We start from the raw sequence: 12,977 nt of genomic DNA, 5'->3' as shown, positions 1-12,977 counted from the left end.
CCCCCATTATACTGAGTGCGCGCCAATTTTTCGTATATACTGTGCCCATCTGTCTAACAGCCGGTTCTGCCCACACCTGCCAGTGCCCACATGTTCAACACCAAGTCCAGCCTGCAATTGCCAGCACTTTTCTGTCTAACACAAGGTCCAGCCTCTACCTGCCAGTCCTGCTCTGTCTAGCACCTAGTCCAGTCCACACCAGCCAGTGCCCATAACACCCAGTCCAGCCTGCAACTGCCAGTGCTCCTCTATCTAACACCCAGTCCAGTCTCCACCTGCGAACACTCCTCTATCTAACACCTTGTCCAGCCCGCACCTGCCATTGCCCATCTGTTCAACACCCTGTCCAGTCCACACCTGCCAGTGCTTTTCTGTTCATGAGCCAGTCCCATCTGCACCCGTGTTTCCAGTGTCCATACAGTGCCTGCCCGCATTCTTCGTCCCTCCTTAGGGCCTTGCCAGCCTACACACTGTAAGGAGTTAGCTGTCACCCTATGTATGTCAGCCCTGTAGTAGCACCTGGTGCCACCACTTTGTTTCTCCTTGAGTAGCAATGTCTTTTGTTGCAATTATCTGAGATAGGATTTGGTAGGCTACCCAGTTACACCCCTACAGGCTTTCCAAGGGCTATGGTACAGTGGTTCCACCACCTCACTCATTACAGTCTCCATCAGCTGGGTTGGCTGTAGTAGAGGAGGTGTCATTCCCCATTATACTAGTTCTACTCTAGTGAAATTGATGCCACTTTGGTGGTGTCTGCCACTAATTTTTGTAAATGTGTAGACCCCTGGTTGGGCCTCCTTCATGTGTGTTGCCTGTAGCAGTAGGCCTCTGAGACTGGCAGGCCTCCACTTCCTTTTGAGTCAACCTCCTATGTTACTACTACTAACTAGGGTTGAGCGAAACAGATCAGCACTTTTCAAAAGTCGCCGACTTTTAGCAAAGTCGGGTTTCATGAAAGAGTGGGATCAGGTCGGGGTCGGCGATCTCTAATGAAAAGTCGGGTTTCGTTATATATATATATATATATATATATATATATATGTCATTCAGACACATATATATATATATATGTATATATATATATATATATATATTTATATTAACTTCAGCGCGATATAGCAGGAAAGCCGGTAATTCAATTACCGGCTTTTCATTTCTCCTGCCAAAACCATGATATGTGACATGGTTTACATACAGTAAACCATGTCATATCCCCCTTTTTTTGCATATTTCACACTAGTAATGTTAGTAGTGTGTATGTGCAAAATTTCGGCGCTCTAGCTCTTAAATATAAGGGTTAAATCGCGGAAAAAATTGGCGTGGGCTCCCGCACAATTTTCTCCACCAGAGTGGTAAAGCCAGTGACTGAGGGCAGATATTAATAGCCTGGAGAGGGTCCACGGTTATTGGCCCCCCCCTGGCTAAAAACACCTGCCCCCAGCCACCCCAGAAAAGGCACATCTGGAAGATGCGCCTATTCTGGCACTTGGCCACTCTCTTCCCATTCCCATGTAGCGGTGGGATATGGGGTAATGAAGGGTTAATGCCACCTTGCTATTGTAAGGTGATATTAAGCCAGATTAATAATGGAGAGGCGTCAATTATGACACCTATCCATTATTAATCCAATTGTATGAAAGAGTTAAAAAAAACACAAACACATTATTAGCAGAGCTCCTGGCTGTAAAATATTTTAGCCCCTTCAGATGGATTTACAACGTGGGACATTACAGATATACGGAAGGTATGTATATTGATGGTTTATTATTTTTTATTTGTTACAGAACGAGGGTCTTCAGCCAGTGGATTGAGCGTACAATAAAATATTAAAACAAACGGTGTGTTTATTTCATTAAAAGACTTTTTAATAATGTGTGTTAGGAGTCAAGTTTCCTCTGCTGCACAGGGGGAATCTCGATCCGTGTCTGCTGCGGTCTCCCATTCTGCTTCGGCCGCAGTGGGCTCTGCTCAGCGGAGGCGTCGCTCCCAGCATCTCGCTGGGACTGATTCTGTGCAAAGGGTTACTGCTGCCTTTTCTGGCTCTCCTGTTGTACCCTGCACTGATCTGCGGCGAGCAGGCTTCTCTGGGACTAAGTCCTTATTTGTACACACTGAGCATGCCCAGGGCAAGATCTCCCGTTGGAGTTCGAGGGTCACATGCTCAGGTACTGCAGCACATCCCATTGGTCCTCTTGGCAGGTCCTGAAAGGGCAAAACTTTGGGATTTGCTTCCTGTGCTGCAACTATATAAACTGCGCATGACCACACGGCCATGCGCTAGTATTGTCTTGATAATATGTGTGTGTGTTGTGAGTGAAAGTCGCTCTTTAAAATACCCTCCCTATTGGATGACTGTTCGCGGAAGGTGTATGTTTGCTATCTAGCGCCCGACTTATCCAACAGCACGTTACACACATAACAGCGTCTAGTTGCTGTGACCGCCTGTACGGCGCCGTGCGCTTCCTCTGCGCTCTCCTTACCCAAGCCTGGGTGGTTAGTGGCGTCCATCAGTGCGGCACTGCATGCACTCTCGTGCCTTTATATACTATTTTAATCGTTTCCTTACACACCCAGTTGCGGTGTTGTGCCAGCAAGTAGTCTAATCGGACTTCAATCCTGTGTTGGGGTTGTTTTCGCTGACTTCTTGCTCGCGCTCTATGTGCGGTACCGCGGTCCTGTGACTCAACAGGATCGCTTCCTTCACGCAGGGTGAAGTTAACCCGTGCGTGTATACTTATAGTACCGCCATATAGTCCGTCTTACTAGCAGCAGGGTTTTTACCTGCACGGTGGACCTCGGACTGCGAACGCACCTAGTTTCATATCCTCTATACTTGGTGCGTTCCGCCAGTCCTTAACATAATACTAGCGCCAAGGTCTGGCTAGTAATAACGGACGATCAGCGTCTACAGCGGTACATCCAGCAGCTGTAGGGAAGGTTGGCGGCTCTAGAGCGTTCAACCTCAGCTGTGGACGTTACTGCTGTCGCTGTTCAGGCTGCAAGTGTGGCTGCAGCTACCTTGTCCACTGCCGCCCCTGTACCGACGCTATCTCGCCTCCCGCTACCAGAGAAATTTTCTGGTGACAGTAAGTCCTGTAGGGGTTTTGTGAGTCAGTGCTCAATACATCTCGAACTTCTGGCCTCTCTTTTCCCTACAGAGCGGGCTAAGGTGGGCTTTATCATATCCTTATTGTCGGACAGGGCGTTGCAGTGGGCTACGCCGCTGTGGGAGCGTGGCGATCATGTAGTGCAGAGTGCTCCGTTATTCCTGAGCACTCTGAAACAGGTCTTTTTAGGACCTCGTGTCACCCATGATATGGCGCTCCAACTGTTGGTATTGACTCAGGGCTCGTCCATGGTCAGCCTTTTTGCCGTCCACTTCCATGCTCTAGCATCTGAGCTGGAGTGGTCGGATAAAGCCCTTATCCCTATATTTTGGAGGGGGCTGGCTGACCACGTTAATGACGCCCTGGCCACTAGGGAGATTCCCGCCACACTAGATGAATTAATAACAATATCTACTCGTATTGACCTCCGTTTTCACGAGCGGAGGTTAGAGCGAGCCCAGTGTAGGCAGAGGTTTTGGCTGGCTCCCACCTTCGCCAAACCTTTGGAATCTCCAGTCCAGGCTCCTGAGTCCCATGAACCTAAGGTAGTGTCACGAGCGGGATCTAAGTCCCGGACCGCTCGTGCACTCCAGGTTTGCCATGTATGCCAACAGTCAGGACATCTTGCCACCAGATGTCATCAGCGGTCGAGGAAACGTCAGCGTCTAGTGGTAGTAGGTGGAGGTGCACTAGACACTGCGACGTTTGCCTCCAAATTGTCCTTTAAGGGGACAATTACTTTTGGCTCATCCTCCCACTCGGTAGAGCTCTGCGTGGATTCTGGGGCGGAGGGCAATTTTATGTCTTCTGCCTTCACCCAACGTCACGCAATACCCCTGGTTATGCTATCTCAACCAGTAACGGTACGAGTGGTGAATGGGTCGACACTCCCCGCACAGATAACACATCAGACCATTCCTTTTACTCTGTCCATGTCACCATCCCATCAGGAGATTATATCTCTCCTCATCATTCCTGAGGGGATTGATGAGGTCCTGTTGGGGATACCTTGGTTACGGTACCACTCTCCTCACATCGAGTGGTCCTCAGGCAGAATTCTGGGATGGGGTGAATCATGTGGGGGTAGGTGTCACCGAGAGTGCGTTCAGGTTGCTACTACTGAGGTACCCGCAGATCTATCCTCTCTCCCCAAGCAATATTGGTCTTACGCAGACGTGTTCTCCAAAAAGGCGGTGGAGAACCTTCCGCCCCATCGCCCCTATGACTGTCCTATTGATCTCTTGCCTGGTGCGGAGCCTCCCCGGGGTCGAGTTTATCCATTATCTCTCCCGGAGACGGAGGCCATGTCTCAGTACATTCAAGAGAATCTGGCAAGAGGGTTTATCAGGAAGTCAGTGTCACCTGCTGGGGCAGGGTTCTTCTTCGTGCAGAAGAAGAATGGGGAACTACGTCCATGCATAGACTACAGGGGTCTTAACGCTATCACCGTTAAGAACAAGTATCCTTTGCCCTTGATATCCGAGCTCTTCAATAGGCTTCGGGGAGCTAGAGTGTTTACTAAATTAGATCTGCGGGGTGCTTATAACCTGATTCGCATCTGTGAGGGGGACGAATGGAAAACGGCGTTTAACACCAGAGATGGGCACTATGAGTATCTGGTGATGCCCTTCGGGCTCTGTAATGCCCCAGCCGTTTTCCAAGACTTTGTCAACGACATCTTCCGGGATATGCTTTCCACCTCGGTTGTAGTCTATCTGGATGATATTCTCATCTTTTCTCCAGATATTGACTCCCACCGGAGAGATGTTGGCAGAGTCTTCGACCTCCTACGGGCAAACTCTCTTTATGCTAAGTTGGAGAAGTGTATGTTTGAGCAGGAGTCTTTACCGTTCCTGGGCTATATCATCTCCGCCCAGGGATTGGCTATGGATCCTGCCAAACTACAGGCTGTGATGGACTGGCAAGAGCCCCATTCTCTTAAAGCGGTGCAGCGCTTTATGGGGTTCATTAACTATTACCGCCAGTTCATTCCCCACTTCTCAACTCTGGTAGCTCCCTTGGTAGCCCTCACCAAGAAGGGAGCGAATCTCAAATTGTGGTCAGAAGGGGTCTCCAAGGCCTTCACCTCTATTAAGTCCCACTTTGCTAGCGCTCCCATCTTACATCGTCCCGATGTGGATAAGCCATTCCTAATGGAGGTGGATGCCTCATCCGTTGGTGCTGGAGCAGTCCTCTATCAAAAGGATGCTCAAGGTCGGAAGCATCCATGCTTCTTCTTCTCTAAGACCTTCTCGCCAGCGGAGAGAAACTACTCCATCGGGGATAGGGAGTTGCTAGCAATGAAGTTGGCCTTTTCGGAGTGGAGACACCTTCTGGAAGGTGCGCGGTTTCCCTTCCAAGTTTACACGGACCACAAAAATTTGGTCTATTTGCAAACAGCCCAGCGGCTAAAATCTCGCCAAGCCAGATGGTCCTTGTTCTTTTCCCGGTTCCACTTTTCCCTTCATTTTCTCGCCGGGGAGAAGAATATTCGTGCTGACGCTCTCTCTCGCTCCCTTATGTCAACTGAAGAGGAGGAAGAGGAGCCTCGGCTTATTGTCCCTTCTGAGAGCCTGAGAACCGTAGCGCCGGTTTCGCTGGAGTCTGTGCCACCGGGCAAGACTTTTGTGCCCATTAATTTGCGACCGGAGGTTCTCTCTTGGGCTCATTCATCCAGGGTGGGTGGACACTTTGGGACAAAGAGGACATCTGAGCTACTGGCGAGGACGTACTGGTGGCCGCATATGGTCCGGGATGTCAGGGATTATATTCTGGCGTGTGTCTCCTGCGCCAAAAATAAATCTCTGCGTCAAAGGCCAGCTGGGTTGCTCTATCCCTTGCCAGTGGCAGATAGGCCCTGGGAGATGGTCGGGATGGACTTTGTCGTGGGTTTACCCAAATTTCGCGGCTGTACCATCATTTGGGTCATCACCGATCATTTCTCAAAAATGGTGCATTTGGTGCCGCTACCACGGTTACCTTCTGCACGGGCCTTGGCAGCGTTGTTCATTAAACACATCTTCCGCCTACATGGTATGCCTGACAAAATTGTCAGTGACCGGGGTCCCCAGTTTGCGTCTCGGTTCTGGAGAGAGATTTGTCGTCTTCTCAGTATTGAGTTGAATCTCTCTTCCGCTTATCATCCCGAGACGAATGGGTTGGTAGAGAGGGCCAACCAGACCTTGGTCACATACCTGCGACATTTTGTTTCAGCCAGGCAGGATGACTGGGCATCCTTGCTATCATGGGCAGAGTTTGCGCTGAACAACGCCGTAGCCGACTCCACTGGACAAACCCCATTCCTCCTCAACTATGGTCAGCATCCACGGGTACCTGTGCCTATGCCCGTGTCTTCCGCAGACTCCAGGGTGGCAGACTGGGCTGTGGAGGCACGGGATATTTGGGACCACACTCAGGATGCCATTCAGGCCTTTAAGGAGAGAATGAGGTCCTCCGCCGATGCTCATCGGCGCCCCGCTCCGACCTTTGCTCCTGGCGACTTAGTGTGGCTCTCCGCCCGTAACATCAGGCTGCGTGTTGAGTCCACTAAGTTTGCTCCTTGCTACTTGGGTCCCTTCAAAGTCCTCGAACAGGTTAATCCTGTGGTCTACCGTCTGGCCCTTCCTCCACGCCTTGGTATCACCGACACCTTTCATGTGTCCCTCCTTAAGCCCATATACATGTCCCGGTTTTCTGAGTCATCTGCCGAGACATCGGGTTCATCTACGGACGATTTCGAGGTGAACGCTATCTTGGGGTGCAAGGTGGTACGTGGCAAAAAATTTTTTTGGGTGGACTGGAAGGGTTACGGTCCTGAGGATAGGTCCTGGGAGTCTGCTGAGCACATTCGGGCTCCGCAGTTCATTGCTGCCTTCGAACGTAGCGAGGCCCAAGGAGGGGGGGCCCTAGGAGGGGAGGTAATGTTAGGAGTCGAGTTTCCTCTGCTGCACAGGGGGAATCTCTGTTGTGAATTCTGTGGCTGAATTCACTCCTGTGGTCACAAGTGGTACTGCAGCTTCTGAGCTTCCTCCCTCAGGTGTTCTGGTGAGCTCGTTAACTGCTTCATTACTTAACTCCGCCTGATGCTGCTATCCTTGCTCCTTGTCAATGTTTTAGTGTTGGATCTGAGCTTCTCCTGATTGTTCCTGTGACCTGCTGCTCTGTATAGCTAAGTCCTTTTGCTTTTTTGTTGCTTTTTTTCTGTCCAGCTTGTCTTTTGTTTTGCTGGAAGCTCTGAGACGCAAAGGGTGTACCGCCGTGCCGTTAGTTCGGCACGGTGGTTTTTTTTTGCCCCCTTTGCGTGGTTTTGCTTTAGGGTTTTTTGTAGACTGCAAAGTTCGCTTTACTGTCCTCGCTCTGTCCTAGAATATCGGGCCCCACTTTGCTGAATCTATTTCATCCCTACGTTTTTTCTTTTCATCTAACTCACAGTCATTATATGTGGGGGGCTGCCTTTTCCTTTGGGGAATTTCTCTGGGGCAAGTCAGGCCTATTTTTCTATCTTCAGGCTAGCTAGTTTCTTAGGCTGTGCCGAGTTGCCTAGGTAGTTGTTAGGCGCAATCCACAGCCGCTTTTAGTTGTGTTTAGGATAGGATCAGGTGTGCAGTCTACAGAGTTTCCACGTCTCAGAGCTCGTTCTTGTATTTTTGGGTATTTGTCAGATCACTGTGTGCGCTCTGATCGCTAAGCACACTGTGTTTCTGGATTGCCTTCATAACACCTGTCATTAGCAAACATAACAGTACAAGGAGCCACACTAATGATTCTCAATAGAGGGAAAGAAAAAGTTCTGACATCATTTTTTTTTTTTTTTTCTGCTCTGTGTTCACTTTTTTTTTTCCCCCTAGACATTTGGGTGATTCTGGACACAGGTGTGGACATGGATTTTCAGGGTCTGTGCTCTTCAATGGATAATCTCGTTATAAATGTACAAAAAATTCAAGATACTATTGATCAGAAATCTATGTTAGAACCAAGAATTCCTATTCCTGATTTGTTTTTTGGAGATAGAACTAAGTTTCTAAGTTTCAAAAATAATTGTAAGCTATTTCTGGCCTTGAAACCTCATTCTTCTGGTAATCCTATTCAACAGGTTTTGATTATTATTTCTTTTTTGCGCGGCGACCCTCAAGACTGGGCATTTGCTTTTGCGCCAGGAGACCCTGCATTGAGTAGTGTCGATGCGTTTTTCCTGGCGCTCGGATTGCTGTACGATGAGCCTAATTCAGTGGATCAGGCTGAGAAAAATTTGCTGGTTTTGTGCCAGGGTCAGGATGATATAGAAGTATATTGTCAGAAATGTAGGAAATGGTCAGTACTCACTCAGTGGAATGAATCTGCGCTGGCAGCTTTGTTCAGAAAGGGTCTCTCTGAGGCTCTTAAGGATGTCATGGTGGGATTTCCTATGCCTGCTGGTTTGAATGAGTCTTTGTCTTTGGCCATTCAGATCGGTCGACGCTTGCGCGAGCGTAAATCTGTGCACCATTTGGCGGTACTGCCTGAGGTTAAACCTGAGCCTATGCAGTGCGATAGGACTATGACTAGAGTTGAACGGCAGGAATACAGACGTCTGAATGGTCTGTGTTTCTACTGTGGTGATTCCACTCATGCTATTTCTGATTGTCCTAAGCGCACTAAGCGGTCCGCTAGGTCTGCCGTCATTGGTACTGTACAGTCCAAATTCCTTCTGTCCATTACCTTGATATGCTCTTTGTCGTCGTTTTCTGTCATGGCGTTTGTGGATTCGGGCGCTGCCCTGAATCTGATGGATTTGGATTATGCTAAACGTTGTGGGTTTTTCTTGGAGCCTTTGCGGTGTCCTATTCCATTGAGAGGAATTGATGCTACACCTTTGGCCAAGAATAAACCTCAATACTGGGCCCAGCTGACTATGTGCATGGCTCCTGCACATCAGGAAGTTATTCGCTTTCTGGTGTTGCATAATCTGCATGATGTGGTCGTGTTGGGGTTGCCATGGCTACAAACCCATAATCCAGTATTGGATTGGAATTCCATGTCGGTATCCAGCTGGGGTTGTCAGGGGGTACATGGTGATGTTCCATTTTTGTCGATTTCGTCATCCACCCCTTCTGAGGTCCCAGAGTTCTTGTCTGATTATCAGGATGTATTTGAAGAGCCCAAGTCCGATGCTCTACCTCCGCATAGGGATTGTGATTGTGCTATCAATTTGATTCCTGGTAGTAAATTCCCTAAAGGTCGATTATTTAATTTATCCGTGCCCGAACACGCCGCTATGCGCAGTTATGTGAAGGAATCCCTGGAGAAGGGACATATTCGCCCATCGTCATCACCACTGGGAGCAGGGTTCTTCTTTGTAGCCAAGAAGGATGGTTCGCTGAGACCGTGTATTGATTACCGCCTTCTTAATAAGATCACTGTTAAATTTCAGTATCCCTTGCCATTGTTATCTGACTTGTTTGCTCGGATTAAGGGGGCTAGTTGGTTCACTAAGATAGATCTTCGTGGTGCGTATAATCTGGTGAGAATCAGGCAAGGAGATGAATGGAAAACTGCATTCAATACGCCCGAGGGTCATTTTGAGTATCTAGTGATGCCGTTCGGACTTGCCAATGCTCCATCTGTGTTTCAGTCTTTTATGCATGACATCTTCCGTGAGTATCTGGATAAATTTCTGATTGTTTACTTGGATGACATTTTGATCTTCTCAGATGATTGGGAGTCTCATGTGAAGCAGGTCAGAATGGTTTTTCAGGTCCTGCGTGCTAACTCTTTGTTTGTGAAGGGATCAAAGTGTCTCTTCGGTGTGCAGAAAGTTTCATTTTTAGGGTTCATCTTTACCCCTTCTACTATGGAGATGGATCCAGTTAAGGTCCAAGCCATCCAGGATTGGATTCAGCCGACATCTCTGAAAAGTCTGCAAAAGTTCCTGGGCTTTGCTAATTTTTATCGTCGCTTCATCTGTAATTTTTCTAGCATTGCCAAACCATTGACCGATTTGACCAAGAAGGGTGCTGATTTGGTTAATTGGTCTTCTGCTGCTGTGGAAGCTTTTCAGGAGTTGAAGCGTCGTTTTTGTTCTGCCCCTGTGTTGTGTCAGCCAGATGTTTCTCTTCCGTTCCAGGTCGAGGTTGATGCTTCTGAGATTGGAGCAGGGGCGGTTTTGTCACAGAGAGGTTCTGATTGCTCAGTGATGAAACCATGTGCTTTCTTTTCCAGGAAGTTTTCGCCCGCTGAGCGTAATTATGATGTGGGCAATCGAGAGTTGCTGGCCATGAAGTGGGCATTCGAGGAGTGGCGTCATTGGCTTGAAGGAGCTAAGCATCGCGTGGTGGTATTGACTGATCATAAGAACTTGACTTATCTCGAGTCTGCCAAGTGCTTGAATCCTAGACAGGCCCGTTGGTCGTTATTTTTTGCCCGCTTCGACTTTGTGATTTCGTACTTTCCGGGCTCTAAAAATGTGAAGGCGGATGCTCTGTCTAGGAGTTTTGTGCCCGACTCTCCGGGTTTATCTGAGCCAGCGGGTATCCTCAAGGAAGGAGTCATTGTGTCTGCCATCTCCCCTGATTTGCGGCGGGTGCTGCAAAAATTTCAGGCGAATAAACCTGATCGTTGTCCAGCAGAGAAACTGTTCGTCCCTGATAGGTGGACTAATAAACTTATCTCTGAACTTCATTGTTCGGTGTTGGCTGGTCATCCTGGAATCTTTGGTACCAGAGAGTTAGTGGCTAGATCCTTCTGGTGGCCATCTCTGTCACGGGATGTACGTACTTTTGTGCAGTCCTGTGGGATTTGTGCTAGGGCTAAGCCCTGCTGTTCTCGTGCAAGTGGGTTGCTTTTGCCCTTGCCGGTCCCAAAGAGGCCTTGGACACATACAGTGGGGCAAAAAAGTATTTAGTCAGTCAGCAATAGTGCAAGTTCCACCACTTAAAAAGATGAGAGGCGTCAGTAATTTACATCATAGGTAGACCTCAACTATGGGAGACAAACTGAGAAAAAAAAATCCAGAAAATCACATTGTCTGTTTTTTTATCATTTTTTTTGCATATTATGGTGGAAAATAAGTATTTAGTCAGAAACAAACAATCAAGATTTCTGGCTCTCATAGACCTGTAACTTCTTCTTTAAGAGTCTCCTCTTTCCTCCACTCATTACCTGTAGTAATGGCACCTGTTTAAACTTGTTATCAGTATAAAAAGACACCTGTGCACACCCTCAAACAGTCTGACTCCAAACTCCACTATGGTGAAGACCAAAGAGCTGTCAAAGGACACCAGAAACAAAATTGTAGCCCTGCACCAAGCTGGGAAGACTTAATCTGCAATAGCCAACCAGCTTGGAGTGAAGAAATCAACAGTGGGAGCAATAATTAGAAAATGGAAGACATACAAGACCACTGATAATCTCCCTCGATCTGGAGCTCCACGCAAAATCCCATCCCGTGGGGTCAGAATGATCACAAGAACGGTGAGCAAAAATCCCAGAACCACGCGGGGGGACCTAGTGAATGAACTGCAGAGAGCTGGGACCAATGTAACAAGGCCTACCATAAGTAACACACTACGCCACCATGGACTCAGATCCTGCAGTGCCAGACGTGTCCCACTGCTTAAGCAAGTACATGTCCGGGCCCGTCTGAAGTTTGCTAGAGAGCATTTGGATGATCCAGAGGAGTTTTGGGAGAATGTCCTATGGTCTGATGAAACCAAACTGGAACTGTTGGGTAGAAACACAACTTGTCGTGTTTGGAGGAAAAAGAATACTGAGTTGCATCCATCAAACACCATACCTACTGTAAAGCATGGTGGTGGAAACCTCATGCTTTGGGGCTGTTTCTCTGCAAAGGGGCCAGGACGACTGATCCGGGTACATGAAAGAATGAATGGGGCCATGTATCGTGAGATTTTGAGTGCAAACCTCCTTCCATCAGCAAGGGCATTGAAGATGAAACGTGGCTGGGTCTTTCAACATGACAATGATCCAAAGCACACCGCCAGGGCAACGAAGGAATGGCTTCGTAAGAAGCATTTCAAGGTCCTGGAGTGGCCTAGCCAGTCTCCAGATCTCAACCCTATAGAAAACCTTTGGAGGGAGTTGAAAGTCCGTGTTGCCAAGCGAAAAGCCAAAAACATCACTGCTCTAGAGGAGATCTGCATGGAGGAATGGGCCAACATACCAACAACAGTGTGTGGCAACCTTGTGAAGACTTGCAGAAAACGTTTGACCTCTGTCATTGCCAACAAAGGATATATTACAAAGTATTGAGATGAAATTTTGTTTCTGACCAAATACTTATTTTCCACCATAATATGCAAATAAAATGTTAAAAAAACAGACAATGTGATTTTCTGGATTTTTTTTTCTCAGTTTGTCTCCCATAGTTGAGGTCTACCTATGATGTAAATTAAAGACGCCTCTCATCTTTTTAAGTGATGGAACTTGCACTATTGCTGACTGACTAAATACTTTTTTGCCCCACTGTATTTCGATGGATTTCATTTCTGACCTTCCCGTTTCTCAAAAGATGTCAGTCATTTGGGTGGTCTGTGATCGCTTTTCTAAAATGGTCCATCTGGTGCCCTTGGCTAAATTGCCTTCCTCCTCTGATTTGGTACCTTTGTTCTTTCAGCATGTGGTTCGGTTGCATGGCATTCCTGAGAATATTGTTTCTGACAGAGGTTCCCAGTTTGTTTCAAGGTTTTGGCGAGCCTTTTGTGGTAGGATGGGCATTGACCTATCCTTTTCCTCGGCTTTCCATCCTCAGACTAATGGCCAGACCGAACGAACCAATCAGACCTTGGAAACATATCTGAGATGTTTTGTTTCTGCAGACCAGGATGATTGGGTGTCCTTTTTGCCGTTGGCTGAGTTCGCCCTTAATAATCG

Source organism: Ranitomeya imitator, chromosome 2, assembly GCF_032444005.1.
Source record: "Ranitomeya imitator isolate aRanImi1 chromosome 2, aRanImi1.pri, whole genome shotgun sequence".
Taxonomy (NCBI): domain Eukaryota; kingdom Metazoa; phylum Chordata; class Amphibia; order Anura; family Dendrobatidae; genus Ranitomeya; species Ranitomeya imitator.
This window is presented reverse-complemented; position numbering follows the sequence as displayed.